This window comes from Lepisma saccharinum, chromosome 16, assembly GCF_977018435.1.
Source record: "Lepisma saccharinum chromosome 16, izLepSacc3.1, whole genome shotgun sequence".
NCBI lineage: Eukaryota > Metazoa > Arthropoda > Insecta > Zygentoma > Lepismatidae > Lepisma > Lepisma saccharinum.
This window is the reverse complement of record NC_139244.1, coordinates 28302612-28325184: the sequence shown is the minus strand read 5'-3', so window position 1 is coordinate 28325184 and position 22573 is coordinate 28302612. Positions and strand designations below refer to the sequence as shown.

At 36.8% G+C, this 22573-nt stretch overlaps 1 long non-coding RNA gene across 2 annotated transcripts in view; it reads left to right on the top strand.

Moving 5' to 3' along the window:
• The window catches only part of LOC145999990 (uncharacterized), a 571614-nt gene that overhangs the window by 138774 nt on the left and 410267 nt on the right, over positions 1-22573 (top strand). Inside the window, exon 1 of one of the 2 annotated variants that reach the window (XR_014443451.1) lies at positions 18390-18586. The exons of the other annotated variant lie outside the window; for it this stretch is intronic. This is a non-coding gene — a long non-coding RNA (uncharacterized LOC145999990). Of the gene's footprint in view, positions 1-18389; positions 18587-22573 lie in introns of those variants that run through there. 2 annotated transcript variants of the gene reach the window in all.

Sequence of the window (22573 nt, the reverse complement as noted above, 5' to 3'; positions counted from 1 at the left end):
TAGGTAGCTATGTAGCAATTATCTTGTTCACACCTTACCTTCACACAACTGGGGTTTCTCTTGTTCATAGCGCTTTGAAACTCTTGGAAACAGTTTCAATTACTGACTATTACTACACGAGCGAAACAAGTCATCCATTGCCCAAAACTAGTTTAAAGAAGCCTAGTCATGTATCGAAGTTACTTTGCATACTATACGGAAGTAACGTAAAGATGTTTTAATCTTTTGGTTGCTTTAAATATGTTTATCATATTTATTCCTGTATGATTTTGTTCTTCCTCCTCGGGAAAAGTCTCCTTTGGCTCTGGATGTCCGGAAGCGAGCCTTCACTCCGCACGGAAAATGAAAGTGACTATTGAAAGGACCTTGGAGGAGCATGGTAACTTCAAACTGCAACAATGTTCTTCAGGTGGAAAAAACTATTATAAGGGCAACTGTGGCTCGTTTGCCCTCGGAAAAAATACCTCGCTTCCCTCTCCCTGAGAAAAATCCATGCTTTGTCGGTAGCTTGATATTGCTCTATTTCTAGCCACGGAAATGTTAAATAGATCAAAAGTCGTAGTTTCCAACCTTAAAATAAGGAATAAAATTAATTATAAATAATAGGTATTGTACGTCGCGATGTATTGCTACGATTTTCGCTATCTATTCGGTGAATTCATGTAAATCAAACGACAGGGAAATTTTTATGGGATGATAATTTGTGAGCCTTTCTAGTATGTACAATATTTATAAGAAAAATGTGCACGCAGTCAAGACAAGAGTATATATATATATATTAATTGAAGCATTTGTATTTTTCTAAATACTTATTAATACTTCTTGAATTTGTTCCTGTGGGCGGGCAATCGGGTAGACGCTTGGCCACCCGTCGTACCGTTCCCGTCTTAGTTACATTTGGTTTGCAGCGTAGTATTGATACTAGATGGTGCTAAAAGCACATGCTTATTCCCGTGACACAAGGAAATCAAAGAGAACAGTTTCTTCTAGTGTCAGCTTAAGCTAAATCGCCATAAATTTACGTCGATTATCGGAGTCACAAAAGTGATGATGTTTTCCTTCCTTGGTGCTTGCCTTTTCCAAAACAACGAAATATACCGGTACGTTTCTTGAAGTTTGTATTGTCAAGTTTTAAGACAGACAGCAAATGACGTTAACAATCTTGTTACTTAACGCCATTTCAAAGTTTCAACTCTGAAAACATGGACGCATGTAAAGTTAAGGTGTGACTCACCGTTGTGCGATAAACAATGGTGCCTGGTAGCATTGCTGATAAGAACGGTTGCCATTGTCGAGCCTTCATTTAAAAGAAACACTTTGAACGGTGTAGACGTTTCAGTTGAGTTTCGAGGAAAAAGGGTCCACATTTTCATCCGGCCGACAAAGGTGAGTGTATTTCTATTGTAGGATTAGATTTTAAATGTTAACAATGCTGTACGTACACAATACGTTTATTACGTAAGTGAATGATGTGTGTACGGTTTTCATGGTCGGTGTCGTAAGTTTAGAACAGTTGGTTAAACTACAGTCTGTTGTTTCGGGAAATAACGCCATCATCGTGTCGGGGTATAACGCCACTCAATTTAAACTCAAATTTAAGGAAATGTTGATTTCGAAAATAGGTTTATCCTTGCTCAGTTACTTACGAGGCGTACAGATATTTATTCTCGGTTAATTTCCTCTTTCAGATGGCGAGGAAATGTAGAAATATACGGGCCAAATGGTCAGTAGATGACTTGAGGCAAGCTATGGCGGCCATCAAACAAGGGATGAAGATAGCATGTGCTGCACGTTCCTCGCAGAACTTTGAGGGACTGGGTATGGCGAAAAGACAAAAAAAATACTTTTTTTTTCTAATAACTTACTACAGTAATTATTTTTCCTAGTACAGTTTAGTAAAGAAAATGTGAATGTTTTACTTGTAATTAGGATAATGAGAATGTTTTACTTGTAATTATGAACATGGCGTTATTACCCGACAGGTCTGGAAATAACGCCATTTTGCATTAACACAGAATTTCGTATTTTATTGCTTTCATTATAACAGTGCAATCAATATTTTATTATTACACAATAGAGGAAAGTCCATGCTCCTATACATGTAAGTTTCATGTTCCTAACAATAAAAATGTATGAGTTCTAGAACGAAATGACCAATTGGTGGCGTTAATCACCGAAGTTACCCTATTCGTTTCGGTCCAGGACACTTATTCCACCATGAGGTTTATCTCAATAGGAAAATAAACTATACTCTATCCATTGTAAAAACGAAGTTAACGTAAACAAGACCACGTGACTGTTGGGAACTAGTTTCTTTCCTACGTTTTAGTTCTGGTGTTATTTTAACTATGAATATATTGGTCACCCGTTGGAGGCACATGGCACAGTGGATTGGGTCCCACTTTAAACTGTAGACCCAGTCCCGATTAGCCTTCCTGTGCATAAAGTCGACTTATTAATCAATATATTGATCGTAGCTGAACGTTAAGTGGTATGGCTTTTATCACATGCACTATACTCCAATGCGCAAGATTACTGCACGGCTGCCATTCGAACATCCAATATTTCTCACAAGCCACGTGTGTTTGTTTACATCAATTTCCTTCTTACAACGAACAGAGTATCATATCTAACTGACATCAAACTTTTGAGGTGCGAATGAGAATTAGGTTTTGAGTTTGTTTGAGTTCTAAGTCCACTTTTATGCACTCTAAATGGTTTATTTATTTATTTATTTATTTTACTTCCCTTTCCTGCCCCCTTTTTTTGATAATCTCTAATCTTCATCTTTATTCATTGGTGTATTGAACAGATACGTGTAGGAAATAACAAGATACATAAACGAAACCACCCTGTAGAAATTAAGTTTAGGGAAGTAAGTGTTTTTTAATCGTGATTTCTTTTTATCAAATTCTCCATCTCATTACGATACAGATTTTCAATAGCCATTATATCCACTATTAAATACAATTGCATTCCTATAATTCCACTTCATGTTGAGCACTTGATCTAGTCCTACAAGGTTCTGGTTTTTATTCTTGAATGGAGAGAGTACGTGGTTCCCTCTGCTTTTCATTTATCAACTTCATATCATCGCCATTCATCTCATAGCCGCAATTAACAGAAAACAGTAGAAAGTTTTTGTTAATCGCGAAGATGGATGAAGCGACAATCAGAAATATGTAGGGACGACACAAACACGAGATCCACAGAAAATTATACCGGCTGTGAGTCCAACCAGGTCCTTACTAGTCTGCAAAAAGCAGTGCAGTACTACATGGAAGTAAGGTAGACATTTGGGTGTATTGAGAATGTGTCACACCTTACACCTCGCAATCTAATTGGGACTGGACCTACAGTTTAAAGTGGGAAACGGAACCACTGTGTGCCTCCACCGGGTATCGAACCCCTTGATTATAAGGGAACAAAATACCACCACGAGACAGGGGAGGTCATAAACAGTCTTGTAAATTGTAGAAAATAAGATTACAAGTGTAAACGAGTAAAATGTAAAAACTGTAGCACGATAACCTTCTAGAATTAGATAAAGAATTGCTGATAATGAAAAAAGCTCTACAATAAAAATATCCAAGGAAACTCACATATGCAATCATTGTACTTCATACCAGAATATGGTTAACTTCATTTAATGTATGATATTTTAAAATTATATGCAGATGATCGTATCACTTCCTTTGTCGCAAGTAACGCCGTTAAGTCCTCCTTCATTATGCAAATTCCTTGAGCTGCTGAAACTGGCAATATATTAGGAGGTAGGGACAAGTGTGGAAACTTCACCCCTTCCATTCTTATCTCAGGACTTAGCCCAGTTAAAAGCCCCCATTAAGAGCACGGTTTCCGCGTCAGCCCGAAAAGGATTACAGGGTTTGTGGTGCCCAGATTTCCTCGTCTAACGATCTAAGTTGCACTTTGGCCTACTTAACGCCGCACTTTACAAGCTGACCAAGTGCAGACTTTGCCAATTTTGTTAAGTATGTTCTTAAAGTTCTGCCAATTTTCTCACAAGGAGGATTTCAGATGCGAGTACTTATTGTCCTAAGGCTGACTAAGCCCTTGACATGTTCTGAGCTCAGTTGCATCTACGAGCCTCACAAAGAACTTCGAAGTGCAGTTGACTAACAAGTTCAGTTGAGACAATCAAAAGCTACAGTTTTAAAATGTTATCTGGACTACGCGTTTTCTACAATCTCTTCCCGCAGAAGATTCCCGGTCTGGCCATGAGTGAGTGTGATTATCAATTTAATCCAGGGTCGTTAAAGGTCCTACAACAGAACCGGAACTTTTTTCTCACACAATTTATATTCGGTCCAAGTTGCGAATATTTTCATTTCAATACGGAACTTGGACCGGATTCAAATTGATCCGGGAAAAAAGGTTTCTGGACCAATTTTAAATTGATCCAGGGGGAAAAGGTTCCTGGACCGTAGTACTTAAATTGATCCGGAAAAAAAGTCCTTGGACCGTATTTAAATCGATCCAAAGGTTTCTGGACAGTATTTAAATTGATTCCGAAAAAAATGTTCCTGGACCGAATTGAAATACTTTACAGATAAAATGAATCTTTACGGTCCAGAACCCAATTCCTGGTCCTTTAACAACCCTGATTTAATTTAATCAACAAAACACGTTCATACTCCACTAGAAATGCTACCACTCTTAATACACGTCATGGCAGAGCCTCCGCTTAAGTGTAAACTCAAGTAATACTCAACTCTTAGAGAGTGTACAGAAATTGTTAGTAGGTTCATTTATTCCCAATTTAAATTATTTCTTCTCCATTTCTTTCTCAGATTTTAAGTCCACTTTATGTACAGAAAGGGTAATCAGGACTGGACCTGCAGTTTAAAGTGTGACCCGAACCACTATGTGCTTTCACCGGGTACCGAACCCAGGACCCCTTCATTACAAGGCGACGACGTTACCACTACGCCATCGGGGAGGTCATTTGCCAATTTTTAAGTATGATCTTAACGTTCTGCCAATTTTCTCACAAGGAGGATTTCAGATGCGAGTACTTATTGTCCTAAGGCTGTCTAAGCCCTTGACATGTTCTGAGCTCAGTTGCATCTACGAGCCTCACAAAGAAAATGTATTACATAGATTGAACCTTAGGTCATAGGAGAAGTAATGTTGAAATAAAAATTGTGGATAATATTTTCACTTCATGCCTCAATATTCTTATGAAATTGGGCCTAACAATACCAGTATATGGTGACGTAAGTCTTGAAAGTTTTTTGGTGACGAATGATGAAAAGATTCTCTCGGGCTATCGACTAGGTGAGTTGTGGAAAGGATTCCAAGCTTTAGAGAACTAACGTCACTCTTTTCTTCACTGAGGATACGAGTGGCGTTAGCTCTTGAAAGCTTGGAAACTTTTCCACAACGCACCTGGAATCCTAGAGAACATTTTCAACCAGTATATGGTATTCGAAATTATACCACAGTAACAGTAATTCGCAAATATAATGTAGATAAATCATTTTTAAACAATTTAATAATTCAATATAATGTCGCAAAGAATAAATGAATGCATATGTTTCTTGTTTCCACATTGGACTTTTATTACTGTTCGAATTTTTATATCTTTCTTATCCTTGTCGAACATTTGGTATTTTATTTGTTCATTTTCTAATTTCACTTTGTGACGTTTGATTATAAGTTTATTTATCTCCAATTACAGAGAATTGAAACAACATAAATAATGTAAATATGAATATAAATGAAATTAAAAACCATGCTCACATATTACATGGATATAACTATAACATAAATATAATTACACAGAGTACTGACGTGCTCATATAAAATATGTATATACTATCCATTAATCCACAACCAATACAGAGACTACAGAGTACATACGTAAATAAGATATGTCCAGAATAAATATAACCATAATAGGAAAGAAATAACAATGAGATAAATTCTTCTTCTTCTTCTTCCTCTTTCCCCTTTTGCCTCATAGCGTCGGGGTTGCCTCTATCCACTCCTTCCATCTCTCCCGTTCCTTTGCCATCTTCTTCAATTCTCTTATTCGTTTTCCTTTCTTTTGTCCTGTTTCTTCTATTCCTTTTTCGAATGTCTTCCGGGGTCTACCTCTTGTTCTCCTTCCCTCTGTTCTAGCTTCCATCAATTGTTTTGCTTTTCTATCTTCGTCCATTCTTATCACATGTCCAAATCATTTTAATTGTCTTTGCGTCAGTTTTTCTTCTATTGGCTTCTGATTTAATTATCCTCTGATTCTTTCATTATGTACTCATCTCTTCTCGTCTTACCAACTATTCTACGGAAGCATTTCATCTCAACTGTCGTTATTTGTCTTACTTCTTTTCCTCTTACTGGCCAGCTGTCACTTCCGTGTAGTAGAATTGGTTCCACTACTGACTTATACACTCGTAGTTTAGCTTTGGTGTTTATTTCCCATTTTCCAAAAATGGTCTGGCTTAGTTGGTAGTATGCATTACTAAACTTCCTTACTCTATTCATCACTTCCTCTTCTATTCTTCCTGTCAAAATTATAAATTCTTACACATATTAATGAGTAAAAGTGTTGTACTTTGGAATTTTCTGTATACTGCACTACACATACTGTTTGAAATCAATAAATAAGAAAAAGACCAAAATGGAAAAACTGTAGTACGTCGTGTTCGTCTCCTTTGTTTTACTCACATCGTCTTCCAGTCAGAGTTTCTAATTTTGAGAAGTCTATTCTTCTTCTTCTTAATCGCGTGTCTCGGATGACGTGTGACTGTTATGATTTGGTAGTTTGTTTACGTTACGAGGTTGTACTAGCAAAGCTCTGCAACATCCACATGACGGCAGTCCGTGGGTAGTAGAGTAGAGTTGAAAGAAACATCGGAAATGGGTATCAATCGTTGTAGATTGTTACAAAGTGCATCGCGATGTTGTTGCCGATTTGGGCATTGGAGAAACAAATGCGTGATTAATTGTGTTGGTTCTCCACGGGTATGGCTCATCGCACGCAAGTCAAGCACGGTCTCAGTCAAGCGCCGCATTTCATCCTTGAGGCTTGTTAGGTTTCAATATCTTAGCACAAATGCGCTACATTTAGCCTAACAACGAAAGCATTTTGCCTGACGCCAGAAGACGAAATACGGAGCTTGACAGAGAAGGGGCACGAGTTCTGGTCGGGGTAGATTTAGGTCTTGGAACTAAGTATGCTTGCTTCCGGCTTACAGGGCTTAAAGGTAGTGGTGTGCTGAAGTTGTTGCACGAAAAGTCCCATTGTTTTTCTAATTCGCTTTCACTTGGTAGAAGTGAATCTGAGAAGGGTCACTTGTTCTAGCTCTTTTGGACATTGCGTCTACTTGATCTTGAAATCTATATAGGTCAATGTGTGCTCGGATATAGGTAATGGTCGCTGCCAGGCCTTGTTGTTTGAGCATGATACGGACAACAAGATAAGGAAATACTGTTAACTTGTATGCTGCCCGGTCTGTTCGTGTTAACGCTTGGAATACACTCAAGGCGTCTGTGAGAATTAAGGAGTAAGAAGGGCATAACTGCAGAGCGACGACGAGGGCAGGGGTGCCTACGGGTGGGGGGATATGGCGCAGGCTGCGCCATCGAGATTTTGGGGGGGATTTTCCCCTCCAAATAATATAATATTCAACATTTGTATATTTTCAAAAATATATGTAATAATGTTATACCTTAAATGCAACCACATTTAATCCATTAGGTGAAGAAAAGAAAATATTTAAGATATTATCGAAAGGCGCGGGGGGTGGGGGGGGGGAGAAATTTCCAACTCTTACATATTATGCCTTAATTTGAATTTGAATTTGAATTTAAAATTTTGGGTGCGTCACATTATACAGGGGCCAGCCCCTTATCATTACAAATGACAACTCTAACGTTGCATATCTAAAAATCCTAAAATCTTCTGACTTCTGTTAAAAGCTGAGGCTCTAAACGGGCACTCAGCACACACAAGGACAAAAAACAGGACAACACACACAAAAGTATACTGGCCATGGGGCCAGTCGCCAGAGCCTTGTTAGTCTACAGTCCAGGGTGTACTACGTGGAAGTGAGGTTGACTTTTGGGCCTCTAAGTGGAAGGTACCCCTTACACCCCATATTATGCCTTAATTGACACGTGAGTTCTGGGGGGGTGATTCTGAATTAAACGTTTGGGGGGGGGCAGTATCCAACTGTAGGTCTTATATTATGGCGTGTATTTTAGTTAGAGGAGGATTGAGCATTAAATTGAGGGGATATCCAATTCTTGTGTATTACTATTGTCTTAGATTGTTGCGGACGTTGTGTTGAGACTGAGAATTAATTTTTTGGAGGAAGCAATATGCACTCTTCAATATCAACAGTAAGTCTAAAATTTTGGTTGTAGGATTGAGTATTAAATTTAAAGGAGGAAATAGGAAGCTCTTGATAAAGTGTTAAATCTTAGATTGTCGAGAGATTTCTGTAGTGGAGAGAGAGTTCGAACATTAAATTTTGGAGACTATTTAGCGATATGGTATGCACACGTTTTTGACCCCGAACGTGCCAAAAGTGAAGCTGGAAAATACTAAATATCTCGGGATCATAAGATCATTACGAGAGTGCGTATTTGGCGCTTTACTGAGATGAATATCAAGTTTTATACTATAGCTGCATTATAAGACATAAGCAATATTCTCGATATTCATTAATAACATAATTTCTTAAAATATAATGCCTATGTTGGTATATTGTTTAATTTGAAGCAGGTGCATCATTTGGAACAAAAATATATCGAATCCGCATTTCTAACTTCTTGTCACAAAAAAAATATATATATATATCCACAGGATCAAGATGAGGAATCCTTTCACCAAATCACCTGGTCGACAGCCCGAGAGAATATTTTCATCTCGTAATACATGTTGTTACAGCGTTTGTTACATAACTTCCACAGCACATACAGCAAACTAAATGCATCAAATTTATTTGATGCGCCAGAAACTGCATCGATAGATGCACTAAAGTGTGTTTTGGGGCCTTTCCTAAGAATCAAGCTTACAGTTTGTATATCGTTCTAAAGATAACGCCAGAGGGAATCATATAATGCAAGTGGGTATTTGCTTCTATATCGAGCTATAGTTTGATGAATCAATTGATCTGAGCTACAGACTTTATGCATTTTTTTATTTCACCTGATGCACTTACTTTTCCGTGTGTCTAAAAGATCAATAAGTTGCATGTCTCTTAGTTGTAACAGTAATGGTGCAAATTTTCGATTATAGAATTATGTAGTTCGTACACATTTATCAATTTCTCGGCGTCAATTTCATCTACTGTGACCCAAAATAAGTTGTTTCTTTCTATTATAAAATTTGCTTGAAATTTTGGCACGAATGGGAGAGGAAAGAGGGGTTTACAGGATTCTTGTTGGGAAACCTGATGGTAAGAGACCTGTAGGAAGGCCAAGACGAAGATGGAGGGACAACGTTGAGATGGACCTAAGGGAAATCGGTAGGGATGGAAAAGAGTATATAGATCTTGCTCAAGATAGGGACAGATGGAAGGCCTGTGTTGCTGCAGCCATGAACCTTCGGGTTTAAGAAGGCTAGGGAGTTAGTTAGTTAGTTAGTTAGCTTGAAATTAAGAGACTTATCCTACAAGACATTACTCGACAACATACCACGTCCACATTAAAATATAAGTATGAATTCTCCATTTGGAAATATTAGCTTCTTACAAAATTAAGATTCACACTACACAGTTGATATAATATAAAGAAGTAGAAATGCAATATCCTATTCATGGTATTTTTATTTACTTTAGTTATACTTCGAAAATCTCTGAACAAGGCGGAAATTTTTGCTTGGCAAAATTAGACCACGTCAATTGGAGCGATAACACTGATTTCCCACGAAATAGCTTCACAACCGCGACAAATATTATCGAATTCCATTAGAACGTTGGCTGGAAGTTGAAAATATAAGTGAAACAATTCGCGTCACTGTACATTGCATGCATTTAGGCAAGCCTATTATTGGTGCAAATACCCAAATTACACCACTTATGGATTATATATACCGGGTGTCCTAGAAGTCTTTCCCTGATTACAAACTTTATTCATATCCGCTATAGGAAAGGTAGAGATGTGAAAGTGGTGCCAAAATGTTGGAAAACTAACCAAGTTTTTTTGTTGCAGGTTTGAGTAACGTGGCTGTAGAGTGTCAATGCCCAGAAAACCGGAAATGTTCACAAATCAGGAAAAAGCTCAGCATGTCCTCTGGTCACCAATAACAGTGTAGAGGAACTTTCAAATGTACAGAATTCTTTCGTCTAGAATATCTGCCATCAATAAGTTGGAATTTAAAAAATGGAATTTATCTTCATTCCCAAATCCTGTCAAGTCCAAGAAACATTGTATGGAAAGATGCCACCCGATGTCAAGAGCATTAATTCCGGATTACTTGGCACTGACACTGCTACACTACAGCCACATTACTGAAACCTGCAACAAATAAACTTGGTTAGTTTTCCAACATTTTGGCACCACTTTCACATCTCTACATTGCATATAGCGGATATGAATAAAGTTTGTAATCAGGGAAAGACTTCTGGAACACCCGGTATATATTCTGGCAAATCCTTACATTTCACTGTAGCAATTGATATTTCCTTCGATTTTTTAAAAATTAGCCTACTCTGCTTTGATTTTGGTTATTTAGTGTCGCTTTGATGTCACTTTTGGCTAATCGTAACGATGATGATGCGTTATGATAATATTGATGGAGGGACGCTCACAGTGACAGGCCGGGATTCGAACCCTGAACCAAAAGTGCTCTTCTGTAGCTACAGTTATAAATGGGGTTCACCTGCATTTTGACCTAAAGGAACAGGCGTTACCGCCAGGTAACAAATGAGAGCATTGAATCTAATTCCGTGAGACTCCTTCAAAACATACCAATCTAAAATATGTTTTGGTTGATACGCATTCTATGCTGTTCTTCTTTCATTGTAGCTTGCGTGCTAACCACTCCGCCACGATGATCGGTTCTCGCTATGACGCGAGTGATCCCGGGTTCGAATCTCGCATTGCGTATAGGTGTTCTTTGTGAGGGTGCCTTTATCAATTTCATCGTATTATGACTCATCCTCATCTTCGCGATTAGCCAAAGGTGGCAGTAAATAATCCTGTCCGTCCTCTGAAGTACTAAGGCCTATTGAAATCAACGCAAATTAATGATTACTTTCGAAAAAAATATATTCATTATCTATATTTATGCGAGATCAAATATTCAAATTTGAATTGTTAAGAAACTTCAAAATTTCAAGTGTACAAAATTGAAAATGTTTCTTATAGTTTATGCAGTTTTCTCAAAAACACTAAGTTGCTGATCAAGGCAGTTGATCAAGATATAAAATCACTTAACATGTAACGTTTCAACCCTGTATCAAGATCTTCCTCAAACGAAGAACTAAACGAAAAATCAATATAGATCAGCATCTTAGTGATTTTAATATGGATACAAGGCTTAATTATATTACAGTTTTCTCAAAAAATAAACTACTACAGCGTGTAACAAAAGTCCGGGAACACTTTAAAGAAATTATTGCAGTCAAACGAGTAGCATTAGAAAGTAACAAATTACATCAATTCAAAGAGTAAAGTTGTAAGTTCCTTTCAACAACACCCACTTTACAAACACTCTATGTGGGAACCATGTGTGACCCGACAAATGTCGACGCGATAATCAAACTCTACCCACACACGACCCAACATGTCTCCGAGACTGTGGCTGTTACACGTTCAATTTTCCTTTTGAGTTCCACAACATCACGTGGAAGAGGAGGGACATATACATGGTACTTTACATAACCTTGCACTCTTTGTTTTGTCAAATTCTAGCACGCAGAAAGCCTTCTCAGCTCCAGAAAGCGCCATATTGATTATGACACCACCTAGCGACGATATATGGAACTACACGTAACATCTGCAATGAGGAAAAAAACTTACAACTTTACTCTTTGAAATGATGTACTTTGTCACTTTGTAATGCTACTCGTTTGGCTACAATATATTTTTTAAAGTGTTCCAGGACTTTTGTTACACGCTGTATATCTGCGGACTAACTCATAGTATTTTAGCTATAAAAACTACCGGAAATATTTAACATATTGAGATTTACATGTACATCTGCTAGATACAGTGGGGATTGGTATCCTGTTGTAGTGACAAAAATAGATGACGCTCAAAACCATTTTTTTGTTTTGCCAATGACTTAAAGTTCTGCTTAAATTAGCGTAGGCACCATTTGCATAGGTTACGAAAAGAAAATCTCGTTAGTTTTAATGCATTACCAAATAGATGAGTCTATAATGATAATATTAGAATATAAACCTACATTTAGGTCATCTCAGGTATAAAAATTGGGGAAGGTATATAAAATTGGGACGACAATAAATGCTTAAAATTTAAATTTCTTCAACACGTTCAACTGTTCTTGTATTGAATCTGGCTAAAATAGATCAAAGCTTATAAATATATAAAAATCTACAAAATCTTGGTAAATAAACTGTGGTGCGGTTCGATGCACGGTAAAGACATTTATCGTGGCTTCACGTCCTAGAGATGATGGACACTGTGGAGCTACTATGTCAAACAAATCTAAATATACTAAATGACATGGCAACACTGTAAGCATGCAGGAGTACCACACTTGCCCTTCCTACACTACTCACATAATTATATAGCAATGGGGTGGAAAAATCCTTGTACAGTGGGATCCATGATTATATTACCGTGCAAATTGTCCATGACTAATTTCATTAATTTTTATCTTACATCGTATGTGTTTTTAAGCGATGAATTTTATGTATGCTGGTGCAGAAGTTATAAACACCTTGATTTGAGTTTTCTTTTTATTCTTGAAGCTCTTATTAGGTCAATTAAAATGCAAGAACTTGGTGATGGACAATTTGCCCGGTAATACTCCTGAATCCAACTGTACACGAAAGACGCAGTAAGTAATCAGCAAAGCTGTTCAGTATGTGTTTATAGGCGTGTATAGAATTCGATTGACGTGGAAAATGTATGTGTACACTGATGTACGCAGGGGGGATTAATGGGGCTACAGCCCCCTCCCGAAATTTCGAGAAGAACAAAATTTCCAAATGAAAACGGTAAAGAACTCGTTAAAAACGAAAGTGGTAAATGCAAAGCCCTTTGAAATGACCCGCCAATAAAAGAATGTCTTGAATAATTTTAAAACGACTTTATTTTGTATCCTGCCCCCGCCGCCTAGGACACAGCTATGTAATATCCGCCCCTGTACTGTGTGGTATTATTTGCATCGTCTGTACTTCCTGAACTTGTATGTGTGTATGTGCATTGGAAGATGAGTTGTTTCGGAAAACTGCGTCAGAATATTCTCCTTTTCATCAATCAACTCTGGGGAACTTTCCTTAGGACAACAGAAAAAAATCACCCAAAATCCAGCAGAAATTAAGAAATAATGTCGTGGAATAATTTTGAATGAATTCTGGAATGAGCCCAATTCCGAAAAAATGTGGAACATTTTCATAAACAGTGTTGTGATTCGTTCCCATCAAGCACTCCAGGCAGCAGCAAGAATGTAAATGTCTGTAAGATCTGCCAAAAGTGGGAAAGCTCAGCTCATTATGAAATTTCAGCGTACGTACTGGTACCCATAGATGGCCAGAAAAAACTATGTAGATTGCAAAGTAAAAGAGTACCCGAAATAAGGTCGCCTATCATGTTCTACGATTTTTAAATCTTGCAAACCATGTCGTGTGTATGTGTTTTGGGGGTGATTGGTAGTCAGCAAATTTTCTCAGTTGTGTCTAAATCTAAAAGTTTGTATTGAACACCATGTGATGTAGTGTTTAGAGGTCATCGTAAAATAGAGGGGACGAAGATAAATGAAAGATCTTTGCAGGAGACAGACAGACAGAGAGAGAGAGAGAGAGAGAGAGAGAGAGAGAGAGAGAGAGAGAGAGAGAGAGAGAATGAAAGGTAACGAGAGAAAGAGAAGAGAGAGAATTAGAGAGTTGAAACAGGTAGTTGGAGAAGAGAGTGAATGAAAGAGGGAGCTACACAAAGAGGGGGAGAGAGAAAGAGAGACAGAGGAAGACAGAAAGAGAAAGAAAAACAAAGAGAGAGAATGAGAGAGAGAATGAGGAAGAAGGACAGAGATATAGAAAGACAAAAAGAGAGAGAGAGACAAAGAGAGAGAAGGAGAGAGAGAAACACAGAAAGAGGAAGATAGAGTGAGATATAGAAAGACAAAGAGAGAGAGGGAGAGGGGGAGAGAGAGAGAGAAAGTCAGAAAGAGCAAGAAGGACTGAGAGATTAGAAAGACAAAAATAGAGAGAGAAGGGGAGAGAGAAAGAAAGAAAGAGAAAGAAAGTGAGAGATATAGAAAGACAAAGAGAGAGAGAGAGAGAGAGAGAGAGAAGGAGAGATAGAAATGCAGAAAGAAAGAAAGAGTACAAGAAAGATAAAGAAAGAAAGAAAGAGTGAGAGAATGAGAAGGAAAGGAGAGAGAAGGGTTAGTAAAGGGGGCAATAGGCAAGAAGAAGTATGGAAATGTAAAAATATCAAGAAAAAATAACAACTAAACAAAACAAGAAAAGGAAGAACGTGATTCATGTTAAATAAAAAAGTGAAAATAAATTAGCAGTTTCTCCATATTCCACAGAGAGTGACCTCACTTGTGGGCACACATTCGTGTGGTTATGTAGTATAGTGTATGCATGTTTGTGTAAATGTACATCCCATATTTTCATCTCAGGAAATCCTTTCTTTTTTAATAAGTGATGAAATTAGTAATTTTTTCATGTTTCTCAAACTAGTAAATGCTATTAATATGTGCGAATGTGTGGTTAGAAGCCGTTACCGATTACATTTCGTACCAGATGCAAGGACAACACTTTGAACACCTCCTTCAACAGGTACGAGTGTACAGTAATTGTAACATGTAACAATAAAAGCAATGAGATCTCCAATGACGTTTCTTACTGTATTATTAGGATTTTACCAACTAGGACGACGTTTACAAACAATGAAGTCAGTGGCGGCTTGTAACCACACATTCACAATTATCTCGAAAACGGCTCGTTTGCAGACCCATGTTTACTCAGACTTTTTTGCTTCTATTATCGTGTACTTTCAACTGGGTCTAGGAAGATTCGGTGCAAGATGTTTCGGTGCAAGAAATTATGATAACAAGGTTCGTGTTTAGATGCGTGCTCAAGGGATTGCAGTTTCCTCAAAATCCATGAAGTATATATAGAGTATAAATTATTTTATTTAGCTTAAAATTATATTTTGTACAAACAAGCAGTAATTTGACTAGATATAAGAAACAAAACAACACACTATTTAATTCATAGTATTACTAGACAATCAGATCTTTAATTAAACAAGTATATTCGTCAACATCAAAGTTACATAAAAAGATTGTGAGTTTCAAAGTATCTTCGTATGAGTTACAAAGGAAGATTGTGTGCAACTCCTCTCAAGAAATCCATCACATCCTGCAAAAAATGTGTGCAAATTGCAAATAAATTACATAAAAAATACCCATCATAAAAAATATAAATCAATGCATAAATTGCTCAAAAATTTAAAATCCTTAGAAAACTTCAATTTTTAATAAAACAGCGGAAATTAAAAAAACTAAAATACAAAAATAAAATAAAAATTATTCTTTGCTTTAAACAACACACCAACACTTTCACAACAGCAGCAAATTTTATTGCAAAATAACAATCTAGCTACTGCTGAATCTGCACAATTGCAACCTACTTCAAAAATCAATACAAAATTCAATACCTTGCAAAAAAACAAAAACAAATAAAATTAGCAAACAATCCTCAAAATAACAAAATTCAAACCCAAACTCAAAAAACTAGTTTAAAAACTAAATTAGCTAACCTTAGTTTTAAACTAAATAGCATAAACAATCAAAAACAACACCCTAGCACCAACTCATCTAAACAAAAACATTTTTAAAAAACATATTATAAAAACAATTATCAATCAAAAAATAATTATAAAAATTCCTATCGGGGTCATAATAAACAACCACAATATAATAAAAAATATAAAAATACACACCATAATAATAATAATTCAAATCGCAATAAACAATATAGCAATACCCAACAATAACAAAAACATAAAAACTTCCGCAAACAAAACTCGCAACAAAGCAAAACCAAAAATATATAAAAAAAAAGAAAACCACACTGCTCTATTTATAATTATCCCAATCACTCAACAGCCACTTATTTTCAAAAGAAAAAAAAAACTTTAAACAAGCGGTGACACATTACGTAACCTGTGTCAGTTTGCGCTATTACTTATGATACACCCTGTTTATTATAATTATATTTAAAAATACACTGTTAAATGCCCATTACCAGTCCTCAGCATTTTTTGATGGAAGCAAATTCTTGTGTTACCTTGGTCAAGTCCAGTGTTTGCTCTCCATCGCTTTTGATGCTTGACAGCGTCAGTCCAATCAATCTCACTCTTGTCATTGTGTTTCTCAAATAATTTTTGATCAATTTTTGCTTAGCTGATGAAGACGTCAAAAGTAGGGTCAAATGCAGCATATAAGCAGTGCATACGTCACGTCAGGAATGCTGCTAGCCCGAATTCTGTTTTCTATCAAGAGGAAGTCTGCAACTTCGCTGACGTTCGACATTTTTCTTCTTTTCATTTTAGTTGGCAATACATTCCTAAAACAAACAATTTCTTCAGCTACAGTACAAGATACATTTTCTTCATATTTCTCCCGGAAATTTACTAGCGGATTCCACTGTCTGTCGGTGTATTCCGTTCGGGCATAAAAAGGTGAAGCTTTACTTTACTTTACTAGAATATCTAAAACACTGCAAGAGAAAAGTGCATTTTGTTGCCTGTGGTCTACCCTTGAACGACGTAATCAATTACTTGCACTATTCAGCTAATGAAGGTTTCCTTCTAATCTGGTAATCTACTTTCTACCTTTCTAGTGATTAACATTTTTTGTTTGCAGTTGTAATAGCATAAAAATGAAATATGTTTGGTTGAATATTCATTTTAACGCCGAAAGGAAAATTCTTTTGAACTATCCGTCTTTCTTAATTTATCATTTTTACTGCACCCCCGAAGCCCTTGCGCCCCAATCCGCACCGCGGGGACGTTATTTACGCCACTGACACCAACAATGTGTCCTCACTTATTTTTCTAAAAAAAAAAAAACATGTCACGTACTGACTTCAATGAGCAATACACGTATAACTACAACAAATAACAACAACAACACATTTTTTTGTTGGGATTGGGCCCCACGGGCCCACATAAGTTGACGCCAATGCAATACCCATATAATTTTTAAATGCCAACTCATTTACGAAGCAAGTAAGCTGTTCGTGTTTTCAAAAGTCATACGTACGTACAATCACCGACATTTATATTACCTTTGGCTAATCGCGACAATGAGGATAAGTGATAACGATATGAAATTTATGAAATGACACAAAGTACAGACATCTCCACACTGGAACTCGAATTGAGAACTTCAGTAAATTAGTGTAAAGCTGTTAGTGTGTACTGTGTTCAACTTATGAAGAAATGACATTTAAAGTGCTTGTTATTATGGGTTACAAAATAAGTAAAAATACATTAATACTCATCGAACTGTTGTCAAAAGCTCATGTACAGAACTGAAGTAAAGAATAGGGAATTTAAATATAAGCTCCATGTGAAGAGCTAATTCTGTTGACTTCTAGAAAAATAAGTTTTTCACAATGCTAGTTGCAAAAACAATTCTGTAGTCAGCAGGGAAACAGTGATTGTGTGTATGAGAGAAGATTATTAGCAACACTAATAATCGTTATACTACTAGTATTGCACAGCCAATATAATACTACTAATAAAATAATATGCGTTCACCTTCTCGAGAAAGGGAACGACACCCTTCGTACATCGGCAACTATACGTAGGCTACACTGTTCATGCACACTTACAGTTGATCGTATATGTTGTGTATTTCACCTTCAAAACAAGTTATTGATACGTAAACACCACGAACAAATATGAGTTAAACATGCAACCTTGAAAACTTCGAACCAAGACAAGACAAGCGATAAGGAAATGCACCGGTAGAGGGAGTTAAAACAAAGACGTCGTTACTGCAATGATGAATTCAGCACTAAAACATATATTCTCTCAGCTAAAATGAGAAGGAAATGGACTTAAAAAGTCGTAAATTCAGTGTAATTATTAATATTTAAATGTGCAATTTGTAATAGTAGTTTATAGTTATTTAAGATCAAACTCATTACTGAAAAAGTACATGAACTGACCTTGTTCCGAGCAGTGTCGCGTTTGATCACGTTCTTCACTAAGTAGTGTGCGTGGGAAAATCGTTAAAAAATATCCATTATAAGTGAAATTAAGATCGTTGTACGATACATTTTAGGATGTTTTAAATTGTTGTGGTGTTGCGGGTGTGATTGCAAAGGAGTATTGTAGTTGTGACGACAGGTTTGTGTGAAATTCATCACCGTGATTGCTGGTTCCTGGGGATTGGAACGTAAGTAACGTGTGCCAAAATTATTTCCATTGCACTTAAATGTGTTTAATTTAAAGTATTAAGTGAGGAGGATCTTCGCATCGTACTGTTACTTGTATTAATAGTTTACGTCACATTTCAGCATCTCGAAGTTAATGTCAATGATGGGGCAAAGGTTTCGACAAAGTATGCAAACGAACAAGCCTGTACTGCAGTGAAGTGACCTACATATGGGTGGGTTGTCAGACGAACTGTTTTTCGAGAACGTCCAATATTTCACGATTTGTTTTATGTACACTAAAAGTTTATATGTTAAATATTTTGGTAAGACTTTACTATACGGGTGACGGATTTCTTACTTTTTACGGGAGAAAGTACTTACGCAAATCATTTTCTTTAGCGTTGTGGAAGTTCGTGAATGTAGTTTTGATCCATTTTAATGCGAATGCATGTTGTTTTCTGCGAAAATCTCTGTCCGACACGCTGTTTCTGCTGCCGCCATTTGCTTTCTGCACGAGACCACAATGTCCCGTGTGTTAGATGACGTAAACCCTGTAGTCAGGGTTTCAAATTCGCCGTGTTTTCACTATAACATGACCTGTCGAATATTTATTTTTTTAACTATGCTTGCCTAACCTAACCTAACCTTACGGAAAATGGTTTGTGGGGCTAACGTGAATGGTATGTGGGGCTAACGTCAATGGTTTGTGAGGCTAACGTCAATGGTTTGCGAGGTATTAGCATAATTTCAAATCCGGGCACGAAAGTAGGTATTTTCCGGTGAACCAGATTACAACACTGCATAAATCGACAAAACACTATCACAACGCGCGATGAACCAGTATGCTATCGCCATAATGTGTGTTACAGAATCGAAATAACGAGTAACAGTAAGTACTCGTAAATGTAATAAATAGACATTATTTTCGTTAGAAATTTATTATTTCACCTAAAGAAATGTTCCGCATTCCAGAATAGTAAGTTAGCAATGTAAAAAACTGCGAAATAAATTATGTGTGTCACCCCTATAGTAAAGTAGTACCAATATTTTCAACATAATATATATAATATATGTGCATTCCAATACATAAGCTATACCGCTTGTGTACGAGTGTCTGAAAGCAGCTTTTTACATTTGTGTTCAGGTTGTGTTGGTCAAGGTCAAACATGGCAACGCTACTCACAAATCTCGTTACGAACACCGGCCTGGGTGGGCATGGGTGTTCTTTGCGACTGTTCGTTCATCAATTTCACAACTCATCCGTACTTTCGCGATTAGTCAAATGTAGAAAAGCGACGTAAAATAAACCAAATCCGTTACGTTACAGGGAGAAGTAGGGGAAAGTTTTTACTGTAAAATGAGGGTGCGCATGACGAACTGTATACCCCCCGAGAATTTCGCCAGTTTTTTTTTTTTTTTAATAGATAGATTTCGATACTTTATGGAGCATATATTTTATTTCAAAGCACGGAAACCTGAATTAACGTAGATATTTGATCCAAAAGTATGGCTCGCGTAAGGAATACTTTTACAGTTTTTTATTCGTAATAAAGCTGTTGTATGTACAGTACACTTAAATTACGGAAAAACACGTGCAAATAATAACGAAACCAAATATAATACTCTTAACCTAACCAAAACATTGAAAGTTGCTATCAGTATAAAACCCAAAACTTCTAACGATAGCTTCTCTTCCATTTTCGTTTCTTAAATTTACATCTCATTCGTGCTTAATTTTACATTATTTTATAATACATTGCAATATAAAAATATTAATGTTGGTAATGTCCCTCTCTCAAGTTGAAAATCCATGTTCCATTTTCGTTCCGGTTTCGAAGTACAAGGCTCGATCTTGTCTCGAAATATATATATAATGTACCTAGGTAAACAGCATGTACAACGTGAACATAAGATTTCACTGCTTGTGTGTGTGTGTGTGTGTGTAGGGGGGGGGGTTGGTTTCATCGTGAGTGAGTAGATTCCACATATGCAGTTCGATTCTACATTGATTAGGCGTAAACCTAAGCCATTATGTATATACTCGTGTGTTAGTGTGTGTGTGTGTATATATATATATATATATATATATATATATATATATATGATGGGGTAGCTTTTCGTTTTTGATTTTGATTTTTTGTAATTTAGAGTCGCTTTTCTGTCACTTATGGCTAATCGCGACGATGAGGATGAGTGATAATAAGTATGACGAAATTCATGAAGGGACATTCACAAAGAACGTCCACGCTGGAATACGAACCCGAGACCCGTTGCGTTGTAGCGGGCTGTGCTATCCACTCAGCCGGTAGTTCTTTGGCTTTACGCGTGTGTTTGTGTGCGTGTATGTCGAACCGTAAGAAAGGTGCACTGTGTTTTAACGGAACATAAGGCACACTGGCATAAAAGGGCATGGGGAGTGAAATCGGGTCATACTTTGTTTGATACAGTGGGAAAATCACACGTGCACTTAAGTGATATTAATTTTTAAGTCCTTGTTCCAACAAATCCTTATCTTCGTTACGATCAAGTCAAGGGAAAGGAAGAGGGTTGCATTCTTCCTCGATATTTTTACTGCAACTCTCTTTTCCAACTTAGTTCTTTGAGAACGTAACTGGAATATTGGCTAATTGCGGTGGAGTTACTTCGTTTGCCGAATTGTCATATTTTGGTCGATATACAGTAGAAAAAAGTACTAAATGTACTACAGTAAGAATCTGTAAAATTAAACGCAAAATATAGTCTCACGCACTTATTCATGAACATGGGCGCCGACTTGTCAAAATTATGGGGGGGGGGGCCTCTGATATCTGAAATAAATTGATGAATGACTTACTCCCTCCCTTTTTTAAGTTTTGGCCTGTGTTCGGAATCTCGTAAAAGCTCATGAATTCCTCAAAAATATTAAAATTTTCATTTATAGTTCGAATCAGAATGTCAATTGTTCACGGATGGATATGTCACACGTTTTGTCAACCATAATAGCAAAATAGTCCCGACTTTTAATATCTGCTACCATGGAGCGCAAAACAGATCTCCCTTATATAATTCAATGATCTCGTTCTGAAGGTCATGTGAGAGCCATTTGTAGCCCGAACGTCCCATCCACCCTCCCAGTTCATGCACATCTTCTTTTGAAACTGTTTTTAGTAAAAATGTTAACAATACTAACAATTATATACTTAGTATATAGTAATAAGTCATGTGTTTTTCTGTATCTGGTCATAGCCCCCCCCCCCCCCCCAAAGTTGATGGTTTAGCGGCCTCAGCTCCCCAAAGTTGATGGTCTACAACATTTGAAATGTTTTTAAAGTTAAGTTCATATGCCACAATTCAGAGTAAACTTTACAAGAAAAGCAAAATAATACATTACATCCTCTTAAGCAAAATTATTTGGGGGCTCTGCCCCCACATCGTTAACATTGTGGGCGCTCGAGCCCCCCCAGTCCCATGGAGTCGGCGCCTATGTTCATGAAGAACAACTGTGCACAATACAATGAAAACTCGAGTAAAATATTTGTTGTTCGAGATTTCAAATGGTTTTTTTTTTATGATAATGTAACAAACGACTAGTAAGAGCTTCCCCCTCTTCTCTGTCATTTATTTTCCCTTTATTTCTTAATTTTTTGAAAATGATTTTACCAAATGAATGTTTTCATGGAGGGAACGAAAATGATGACGGACCTGATCTAGAGTCCCAATGCGGTACGTTTTTTATATAGGCTATATACATATATATATATATATATATATATATATATATATAGATATATAACTTCCAGATATGGAACGCAACGCAATCATTTCATAATTCTATTGCATAATGTTTCTTATGAATTCTCGTTTTCGGCTTTTCACAAATCATACATGAATATATTAACGGCAGATCTAGATTTCAACTTCAATTTTACACATGCATATGGCATTTAGATAGGTTTTTTTTCAACTTCATTTTGTTCTAAATTCCGTTCCTGTCACAAATGATAAAAATCAAAAAGGGCACATACGTG